Raw genomic sequence first — 11,786 nt, 5'->3', positions numbered from 1 at the left:
TGACTTATGAATTATGAATTCACCTTATTGCTACCCTTGGGAAATTGCAAACTAATGATGCAATGTTTATTGCAGAACATGATTGGATTAAGGTGATTAGGATCACATTCAATATCAAACAAACTGAACCTTACAGAGGTTAAGTTAAAAGCCTCCAAAGGCAGCTTAATAAGAAAATGTTCCCCTTGACACTAATTAGGCTCATCCAAACCTCATCATAGTAGGAACAGCCAATCACTTCATGACGCCAGACCCTTGACTTAAGTATGCATGTTGCTACAGAGTTTGAAGACACACTAAAAGTTGCTTACCAAGCTATCACTATCCCAACTCCATATCTTTCGATTCCCTTACTAGAACTTCACTACTGATCTCGTTCAGCAGGTGAAACTCTTTCACGTCCTCCTGATGGAAAATAAAATAAACAATTAAGTTTCTACTAACATAGATCTCATGCTAATAACTACCAAGTGAGGAGTCGATTTATTTGAGACATCAGAACTTTCTTTTGTGAAGCAAGTTAGAAGATAGTCCACTGTTAAAGTGGATATTTACTATGAGCTGCAAGCTACAAAACACTACCAAATACTATGAATAAGGAACAAGTCGCCTATTCCTAGAACTCTACCCTTTTGCTACCAAGGGTCAAGTTCAAAAGAGAAAATTTTCTATGTTTCATAAGGCAGTAGAAAATAACACAGCAACTATTCTCTAGTTTTGACTATTTTAGAGTTTTTCCAGTTAGCAAGAACTTACTGTGCAAACAAAATCAGCAGCAGCAGGCAGCACCTAGTTGTAAAACGACTTAGCTTCTCTTGACAACCAGTGGCAAAAACTTGTCCAGTAGATCAAAGCCGCCTATAACCATTGCCAAAACCAACACCATTCTGACATGTGGGGGCTATAGGTGCTTCCATTTGGAAAGCGACTGCTCAATTGAAACTGCTGTAACCTAGACAATTCAAATCCTCCTGACTAAGTGCTTCAAATTAGTTGCAGTCTCGCTTTGCTCAGCTCGTCCACAACCCATGTAAGCATCTTGCAAAATCGCGAAACATCTAGGATGCTCAGACTAGTTTGGTATTGGACCATCTACAATACAAATAAGTTTCTCTGCACCTAGAGCCTAGGCACAAGATGTGACAACTCCCATGCTTCAATGTAGAATGTAACACGCTATCAGTCTTACAAACACCAGAAGAAAAAAAAACTCCAGTATCGACTAATGCTGACTCATCATTCAAATATCAGATATGCAATGTACTAAGCAATTAACGTAATTAACTAGAAACTAGTTAGAAAATAGAATTTAAACATATCCTTGCATGATAACACAGATAACCACTAGATAGTCAGATTTATAGAACACATCGTGACACACATAAAAATCTAAACTTATTGACTTCCTAACCAAAATGTAAGAGTTATCAATACTTGTGTTTTACTAATGAGTTGCTCTTGCTAAAAAGTATCTGTAGTGTATTTTCTTGGTGATGTTGTAACTTATAACTCAAAAAAACTGTGTATATCACAATTTACACTGTATACAGTCTTATTTGTTCCATATACAGATTAATACAGAGAAAAGACTACTATCTCGTACAGAAGTAAAAGGATGGGAGTTGTCCCCTTGTTGGTTTCTTTTCTTGCATCTATAGCTACATGTTTTTTTTTGGGGGGGGGGGGGGGGGGAACTAGTAATGTATTTCTCAGCATTTAGGATATGCTGTCCCCCATAAAAGAACAAAACAACACTAACAAGAAAGAAAATACTTACAGAGAGCCTAAGAAAGCTACAAGGTCTATTTCCTCTACATCTTTCTCTTTACACCAAAAGTAAAAAGTTCCGTTTAACTAAGTGGATGGAATTGGACCTATCTTCAAAGCTTCTGCTATTCCTTTCCTTGCACACTGTCCACCAAATGCAAAGTGGAATTATTCTCCACCATTTCTTCTGACTCTTGCTTCCTCCTCTTTTAATCCAGCAGCTCAACAAATCTGTAGCATGTTCAGGCATGGTCCATATTATATTTGTAAGACTAAAGAATAGTGACCATAGCTGTGATGTGAAACTGCAATGCCAAAAAAAATGATTGTTGGTCTCCTCAGCTTCCCCACATAATTGACATCTTGAAACAATGATCTGCCTCTTTTTCTTCAGAACTTCTTAGTGTCAAACAGGCCCTTCTGACCACCAAGCATGTGAAGCATTTTACCTTAGTTGATGCTATGTTTTTCCACATATTTCTCCACAATATTTGCTGGTTTCTGTTTGGTTGCATATTAGTTAACCTGTAGGCCTTGTTGACAGAGAATACCCCATCCTTGCTATGCATCCACCTCAAAGTATCTGGCTCTGACCAACATTCATTGACAGTGCCCTCTGGATTATTGCATATCCTATACAAATCAGGAAATGAGTCCTTTAAAGGCCTTTGATTGTTCCATCTATCTCCCCAAAACTTTGTCTTCGACCCATCTACCACCTTTACGTTCAAATTGTTTTCCAAACTTGGTCACAGATTTCTAATTGCATCTATAGCTACATTTATTATCAGCGATCTTAACATTGAACTTTTTTTTGGATGAAGTAAGTGGTATTAATCAAAGGCATCAAGAAGATGCAATAATTACAAGATATAGCATTTGAGCTTACAAAAAGAAGACTGGCTGGCTGTACAACAAATATCTAAGCCAGAACTAATGAGCTAGTAAAATCCAAAAGTTGATCTGCATAACCTACAGGGACCAATTTGGTCCAACTAAATTGGTAAAAAAAATTGGCAATACACCTTGCTTTCAAAAGACCTAAAGGTGTTGACACCCTCTGAAAACATCTCATATTCCTCTCTAACCAGATACACCAAAATATACAAGCTGGTACCATGTTCCAGATTTTCTTGATGGCTTTGTCAACTTTCCATAGATTCCAGCTCTCATAAGCTTCCTTTATTGAGAGAGGAATGGTCCAATTAAGACCAAAGAGGCAAAAAAACATATTCCAGATTTCTGAGGCCACTTCACAGTGGAGGAAAAGATGTCTGGTAGTTTCAACCTCCTTTCTGCACATATGGCATATGCTTGGAAGCTGAGTGTTCCTTTTCATCAGGTTGACTTGAGTAAGACAAGCCTCATATAGAGCTGTCCAAGTGAAACATATGACTTTAAGAGGTAGTTTTGCTCTCCAAATGAGTTTCCAGGGCCAATTGTCTATGAATGGATTTCTAGAGCACATGTGATGGTATCCTTCCTTGACTGTGTAGATTCCCCCACTGTGTTGTCCCCATTTCAGTTTGTCAGCTGCCTGGGGATTGATGAAACATTGTTGAAGTCTCGAAAAAAGATCTAGCAACTCATTCACTTCCCAATCATACATGTTTCTTCTGAAAGACAGGTCCCAAATGTTCCCTTCTCTGTTAGCAGCAATTACAGAGTTGGGATCTTGAGCTATTCTGAACAAATTTGGAAAGTCATCCTGAAGGATGGTACTTCCAACCCATTTGTCCTTCCAGAATCTTAAGAGTGAGCCATTGCCCACTTCAAAATGAGTTTGTTGAACAAAGGTGTCCCAAAATCTTCTAATACCCTTCCAGAGACCCACTCCATAAGGAAGACTAGAGGCCTTTGTGCACCAGTGATCCAATATTCCATGTTTATCTATCACAACATCTTTCCATAACCCTGCATCCTCCAGATTGAATCTCCAAAGCCACTTCATCGTCATGCTTTTGTTATGAGCTGCAAGGTCCTTAATACCAAGACCTCCTTGAAATTTTGGTTGACTCACCTTCTCCCACTTGACGAGATGGTATTTGTGGTCCTCACTGTTGCCTTCCCAGAGAAAATCTCTCCTTAACTTGTCAATTTGCTCCAGAACGTCAGTTGGGATTTGAAAAAGTGCCATATAATAAGTAGGTAAGCTGTCGAGAACACTTTTGATTAGTGTCAGCCTGCCACCAAATGAAAGATATTGCATTTGCCATGTTGCCAATTTCTTTTCGAACTTTTCAACGATTCCTGTTCAGATTTCAGTAGATTTGTAATTAGCACCCAAAGGAAGACCCAAGTAAGTTGAAGGAAATGATCTAATCTTGCTACCCACGATATCTGCTAGCTCTTCCATATTTGGTACCTCATTGACAGGATAAATAGTGCTCTTAAGCATGTTCATATGCAGACCTGAAATAACTTCAAATATAAATAAGGTTCAGTTAAGCTTTGTCACTTGTGATCTCTCAGCACCATAAAAGATCAAAGTATCATCTGCATATAACAGGTGAGAGACATCAGTTTGAGGTCCTGGGTTCCTTCCTATCTTAAATGGCACAATCCATTGCAAATGGCTAGCTGTCTGCAACATTTTGCTAAGTCCTTCCATTGCCAAAATGAACAAAAAGGGTGAGATTGGATCACCTTGTCGGATGCCTCTCTGAGGGGAAAAGAAACCCACAGGTTCCCTGTTAACCAAAATGGAATATTTGACAGTAGAGATGCTATACTTTATCCACCTTATCCACCAGTTTCCAAAGCCCATATGACTCAGAATGTTAAGCACATATGACCAGCTCACTTTGTCGAAAGCCTTCTCTATGTCTAGCTTGAATAGCAACCCTGGTTCTCCACTCTTTAGTCTCCAATCTAGAGCCTCATTGGCAATGAGTGATGCGTATCTGATTTGCCTTCCCCTAACAAAAGCATTCTGACTCCCCGACACCAATTTCCCGATCACTGTTTTGAGTCTTTCTACAAGTAACTTTGAAGCAATTTTGTAGACTCTACTAATTAGACTGATTGGTCTGTAATCTTTGAGTTCGATTGCCCCTTTCTTCTTAGGAATCAAGGAAATGAAGGAAGCATTGATGCATTTGACCATGTGACAGTGGTGATGGAAGTGCTTCAAGGCATTGATAATCTCATTTTTGATGATCTCCCAAGCATGTTTAAAAAAGGCCATATCTGGAGCACAATTTTTAATGACTGAATGAATCTCATCTTCTTCAAATTTCCTTTCCAGCCAGATCTTTTCTTCTTGAGAGATTCTAGCTAGATTATAAAATCTAACCGATGGTCTCCAAGGTTCATTCTCTGTATACAACTGTTGATAGAAGCTCAAAATCTCCTCTTTGATTTCTTCTTTGTCTTCAGTAGTGGACCCCCTTACTTGTAGCTTATCAATGCAGTTATACCTTTTATGTGCATTAGCCATGTTTTGGAAAAACTTTGTGTTTCTATCCCCATCCCTGAGCCATAGACATCTTGACTTTTGTCTCCAAGATATCTCTTCAATCCTTGCTACTTCTTCTATCTGAGCCTGCAAATTAAGCAATTGAATCTTTTCATCTTCCGTAAGGATTCTGCCTTCAGTAGATTGCTCCAGTCTTGAAAGTTCATTTAGAGCCTTGCTTCTTTGTTCTTCCAACTTCCCAAATACCTCTCTGTTCCAATTGGAGATATCCTTTTTAAAAAGTTTAAGCTTCTGTGTTAGAATGAAATCAGGACTAACCATAACCTCATAACTATTCCACCAAAGTTTTACACTATCAAGAAACCCCTCTGTCTGCAGCCACATATTTTCAAACTTGAAGTAAGATGTGCTAGAGTCCCAGTCCCCACACTCCAACATCAAAGGCTTATGATCAGATTCCACTCTAGGGAGAGCTATCTGTTTTATAGCATTAAAACAGTCATTCCAATCAAGAGAAGTCAAGAATATGTCTAATCGTGATGCCTGCAATTGTTCAGTTCCTCTAGACCAAGTGTATTGAGCTCCCAGAAGAGGCAAATCCATGAGACCCAAATCTAGTATAGTATCTGAGAAGGTTTTCATGGCACTTGTCCTTCTGTGACAATTAAATTTCTCACAATCAAATCTACACACATTAAAGTCTCCTCCCAACACTCAATAACCATCCCAGGTGCCCCTTATAGAAGCTAGTTCATACCAAAGATCCTCCCTTTCATTGTTGCTATGTGGACCACGCACCGCAGTGAAACACCACCTGAATTGCTCTTGCAGACTCTCCAGAATTACGGAAACTGAATATGTTCCAGGCTCAATGATGATGCTTTTCCACAGCCTTTTATCCCATATTATTATAATTCCCAACCCCCCCTCTCGTTTCCACTAGCTTGTAAAACTGCCCAGCTAGCCCATCTATTACCCCAAAGAGAGCCTACAAGTTTATATGACCAGTTCTCAATTTTAGTCTCTTGCAAACAAACTATATCAGCCTTCCAGTTCATCAATAGAGACTTAATGGTACTTCTTTTCTGACTTTCATTCAAACCCCTAACATTCCAGCTTAAGATTTTTAATTTCATCTTGACTGAGCTTTGTGAGACCTACCCCTCAACCCTGATGGCTCGGCATCCTGAATTAAACTTGACGATAATCTTTTTAACTCAGTTGCCCCTTTCTTCTTTTTAGGCTTTGGCCCGCCCTCTGAAGATACCATTTGTTGTTGCTGCTGCCTCTTTTGTTCCATCCTTATAATCATGTCAAACAGTTCATGTTCGAATCTGGCGACATTAATCCCAAAAGCTTTGCAAGCCTTGACCATGATCAATTTAGTCCAATTAGAAGTAGAAATAACTGATGGGGCTTAGACCACCTCATGGTTATGTACATTGTCTTCATACCAAGGAAGTGATGGGAACCTGTTACATGCAAAAGAATACTGGTCAGAATCAGAAGCAATTGCAGGATTCATCTGCGGAGGAATTCCAAGTGGATGTTGAAATTCTCCGATTCTAGATGCAGTTGCAGGATTCATCATCTGCGAAGGGTTTCCAAGTGAACCAATTTGTTGAAATTCTCCAATTCCAGGGGGGTACCAATTGTTGATACTCTTCTCCATCTTCTCCTTCATCATCAGCTTTACAAATGCTTGGACAAGCATCGTCCTCTTTCTCTGAAACCATGCGTTTAAGTTCGAGAACCTGAGCTCAGTAGAAAGAGGATCAGGAAAATCACGAGGGGGCGATATTCGAGTGTTAAAAATACATGGGTCTTGGGCCCTTGGCTTCTAGATACGTCTACCCTTATTTCTCCTCTGATACGGGCCTTTGTAGAGAGAGGCCTTGTTTGCTGATTTTAATTTCGTCGGCCCAACTATAGAGGAAGATCCAACCTCAAATGTTTTAGCATTAGGTTTAAGTGTTGGGCCCAATCTGATATTACGTGGTAAATTTGAATTAAAGTCAGAGACCACGTGCTGCACCAGTAGTCTGCCTACAGTTCTGTCCTTTTCTTTTCTTGAAATCTCTGCATCGTCTTCTCCTACCAATTTTTTCCTTTGCCACCATGCTCATCTCCGGCGACCCAAATTTTTGTGTGGGCATCTGGAATCACCCAAATTTCGTAACTCAAATCAGCCACTTTGAGTTCCAGTTTGCAGGGGAGATCTCTAGAGGTCTCCTTGATGCATATTCTTGCCCATTGCAGATTAGATCATTTATTTGTGTCCTCGTCGATGTCCACAAAGCCTCTACATAAATCTCCGATCCTTTGGAATGAGTTGTTAGACCAGGCCTGAAGTAGAATACCAAAAGCTTTGATCCAAAACTCAGCAGGCGAACTCATATCAAAGACCGGCGACCACCATTGCAGGGTAAGTCTCCGGCCAGTCCAGAACCAGTCACCGGCCTTAACTCTAACTGCTTCTTGTCGAGAAGGCATTTCGAAGAGAAAAAGATTTTGCGAAATTGGAGAAACCTTCAACCCTGCTGTCATCTTCCGCCTAGTATAGAACCACTTTTGAATCGTATCATGATCTGGGGAGGTGTTGAAGGTGTCGTTGAATCTTCCGACAAGGCGTTTGGCAAGGTGGTTGGAACTGTTAGGGGATGCTACTGGTATGGACTGATTAGCATTGTTTGACTCTAGAGATGGCCAATTTTCTATCTTGGAAACATCACAGTAAGACCTTGCTTGGGAATGGGGCCTCCACCTCTCCGACTGAATAGGGGGTTTCCATAGAAATCTCAAAATTTTGTTGGCGATTTCTTCCCATCCACCGTTATTGATAATCTCTGGGATGATAATTGAGGACTTCTTATTTCCCAACCAAGCTTCTATGCGAACAAATCTACCATAACTATTAAAATTCCGATGTAACCTGTAAGTATATGCTTCGATCTTTCTTCCTCGCCTCCGGCAAAGCTTACCTTGGCCCTTTGAAGCCTCTTTCATAGCACCACAAACCCATCTTAAGTTGTTCTCATCAATCCGAATCTTCCCTATGAACCTCCTGCTGCGTTCGTAGAGCATGAACCATCTGATCCAATCTTCGCTAATGTCTAACAGTTCGAAAGACTTTTCCCTAGCAACAAAAAAGGTTCTCCCCTCCATCGAAGAAGGGAGAAAGGAGAAAGAGAAGAGGGAGAAAAACTTTAGGGGCAGAAAGAAAAGTGAGAGAGGAGATATTTTCTGGAAGAGAGAGAGAGAGAGAGAGAGAGAGAGAGAGAGAGAGAGAAGAAGAAATGAAGAAGAGAAAAGATGAGTGTATTTCCGACGATCAGAAGGATCACCGGAGTGGAAAGAGCTGACCAGAAACCCTTTAGGTCATATTCTCGATAATAGTGCCTGGGAGCGTTTTCATCCAAAAAAGATCTCTATGATTAATGAATAAACTATTATTTACAACATTCTTTGTTAGTTTAACATTGAACTTTATTTGGCATCTTCCAAGTTCATGAGTGTCACAAACAAATTCCTCTACAAGCCAAATAATATTAAGCAGCAAAAAGTGAATTGTCACACAAGTTAAGGTAATGTGAAAATGACAGCTATAGGTTTGTAGAGGAATTTGTTTGTTGAACAGGAGGACAGAAGAGAACTTGACTAAACTAAGTGTAATCAGATGTATCACTGAGTTTTCGAGTATAGTTGCCTGAACATGGGTATTTGGTGCTGACTAGCTGGCAAGTAGTAACAACTTAAAAAGAACTTGACGCAGAACCAGTTGTTGCATAACAACAACTTACCTATCAAAGGTCATATAGCGTACTTGCAGTTCAATTACTTCCCCAGAGCAGAAAAACCATGATTGCTAAAAACACTATGCAATCCTGATCAAGCCTCTCAAATTCGAGAAATGTCTTCTTTACTTCACCAGTTTATGCATATCCAATTCTTTCTACAACTCCTCTTCTCATTCAGAAAGTTAAAATGAAATCACAACTCAACCTCATTGCAGTGGCAAGAGAATAACTCTACCAGTGCAAGGGAACCTCAGTGGTGGGACAGCTGAGATATGCCAGCATATTGTATCTTCTGCAGATCTATCGAAGAAACAATGTTTAGAGTAATAATTAACGTACTTCCTGACTTCTTTCCTATTTGATTCTGACACATTAAGAGAAAAGTTTAATCAGCAGATGGTTGACAAATTCACTCTTCCATGAGGCAATGAATCTGTCATGCAATGGGCTAGATGATATGTGTTAAAAGTATTTTACCTATCGTGGATACAGAAGCTCAATTTCTCACCAATCCCTGGCTTTCTCAGACAAGAGACTATAACGTTCAATTGGAGTATTTAGAAGCTTATAGGATATAATCTCATTGAGGATAAATGCAGATTGTCAATTTCTGACCAATTCCTGAATTTTCTCATATAAGAGAAGGTAAACTTCAATTGGAGTACAGAAGCTTATAGATTATAACCTCTTTGGGAATAATACTAGATGTGATTAGCCCATACCAACACTTTGCATTACAGCATATTTCATTTTGACATATACCAATACCATGTGGGTATCATAGAAGACTGAACAGTATTTTTTTGAAGGAATGAATCTGCCCTCATGTATCCTGTCAATAAATGATATATACCAGGTTGATATCATAGAGGACAAGATATTTTTCTAGAAGGAATGAAACCAGACCTCTATGATACCCTGTTAGTATATTATATATACCATGTGGATATCTACTTTGATATTTACATCAAATATGTCAATATATTATATATACCATGTGGATATCTACTTTGATATTTACATCAAATAAACAAACAATTTAATCTTAAAAGTTAAAAGTTAAAAAAAAAACTACATAGTATTACTTTACCATAATTAAGTAATTATTGTGATGACCCAACGAGAGGGCCATGACGGGCACCCGGAGCTAACCTACCGAGCACCACAACACGTACATGCATCTCATATCCATACCTGAGTGGGCCATCATTCTACCTTATAAATATCATAAACTGTATGGGACGCAAGCCCAAAAGATAGTACATACACGTCATCAAGTTGATCCCAAGTATACACGCCGACAACGCTATCAAAGCAATGATACAATAAAACATAGACCGAGAAGGTCATGGAACATCTGACTATGCATATCTGTCTACGAGCCTATATTGGAGTGCATAACATAAAAAGCACGGGACAGAACACCGCCATACCCATCTGTACACAAAAAGGATTATACCAATTGGACTGCAGCTCCAGAACAAGTGGAGTGCTCCTGTACAACCGCTGAGAAGACAGCCTATGATTCTGAATCGTCTCCCTGTCTACCTGCGGGCATAAATGCAGTGTCCACAAGCAAAAGGACGTCAATATGAATAATGTACCGAGTATGTAAGGCATGAGTAACAACGTAATGAAAGTATGAAGACAACATAAGATGAAAAAGATCAACCTGTACCTCTAAATGCCTCTTAAGGCGAATGTCATGCATGCTTAGCTATATATATATATATATATATATATATATATATATATATATATATATATATATATATACCGTACTCGGGCATATGGGCTTAGTGTTATCATCATATCATCATCCCGCATCTGGGGTATCCCGCGTCCGGGGTAATCCGTACCCAACTACAGTGGTGTGCACAATAGTACTGTACCCGGCCGACTATAGTGCGGCTCGGTGGGAGAAAATACATACATATATATAGAGCATGAATGAGAGCCTAAATAAAAGCTAAAACTCTATCGAAGTGACATAAGGTCGGTAAACCTCCACTTATCATTATGGAGCTATCATCATGAATATATCTCACCTTGGAGGAACAATAATCATGAGATGAGATCAACATCAATGAATGAGATCAATAACCATAAGATAAGGATCAATAAATCATGAGACAATTATCAATAATATCATAAGAACCTCAAGAACCATAAGCTTCTAGTATTTCTAAAATTAAGGACATTATGATATCATGTAAATGAGTTTGTATAAAAAAGACATGCCGTAATAAAGAAAGAGATAGCCTTAATATACCTTATCGTCTCTGTAACGACTCGCCTAGTCGTTATAGAGTTTTTGACCCATTTACCCTTGTTGACCCTTTCCCAAGTCTCGTTAGTATAATCTATGACTTAATGAAGTTCAAGTATAAATTGATTCATTGATAGAGAAGCCAGTTAATTCAATGAGTTAGAGGACCACGGTCAACGTCAGGTTAGGATGACCCCGTGTCAATGTTTTAAAAGTTACAACAAGTTAATATGATGATTTTGAACTTGTCCACAAGTTTTGGTGGGATTCCGAAGAGTTTCAGATGGGTTTTAGGTTTTGTCGCGCTTGTATTAGATGTTTTCGCCATAAGCCTTTGGCTAGAAAGGGCTCCATACTGATCAAACGACCTTTGTTTTGTGTGAAGATTGAATCATTAGATCTGTATTGTAATTACAAAGCTATAGCAAAAAGAATCGTCACGTTTCACTTCCGTATGAGGAAGTTATGACCATTTTTTGTGCGGACTGTTCCAGCAAGTCTGTGATAACGTCCAAATCCACTGCTCAAAGAGAAA

Source organism: Lycium barbarum, chromosome 11 (genome assembly GCF_019175385.1).
Source record: "Lycium barbarum isolate Lr01 chromosome 11, ASM1917538v2, whole genome shotgun sequence".
NCBI lineage: Eukaryota > Viridiplantae > Streptophyta > Magnoliopsida > Solanales > Solanaceae > Lycium > Lycium barbarum.
The sequence above is the reverse complement of the archived record's forward strand: the minus strand, read 5'-3'. Positions refer to the sequence as shown.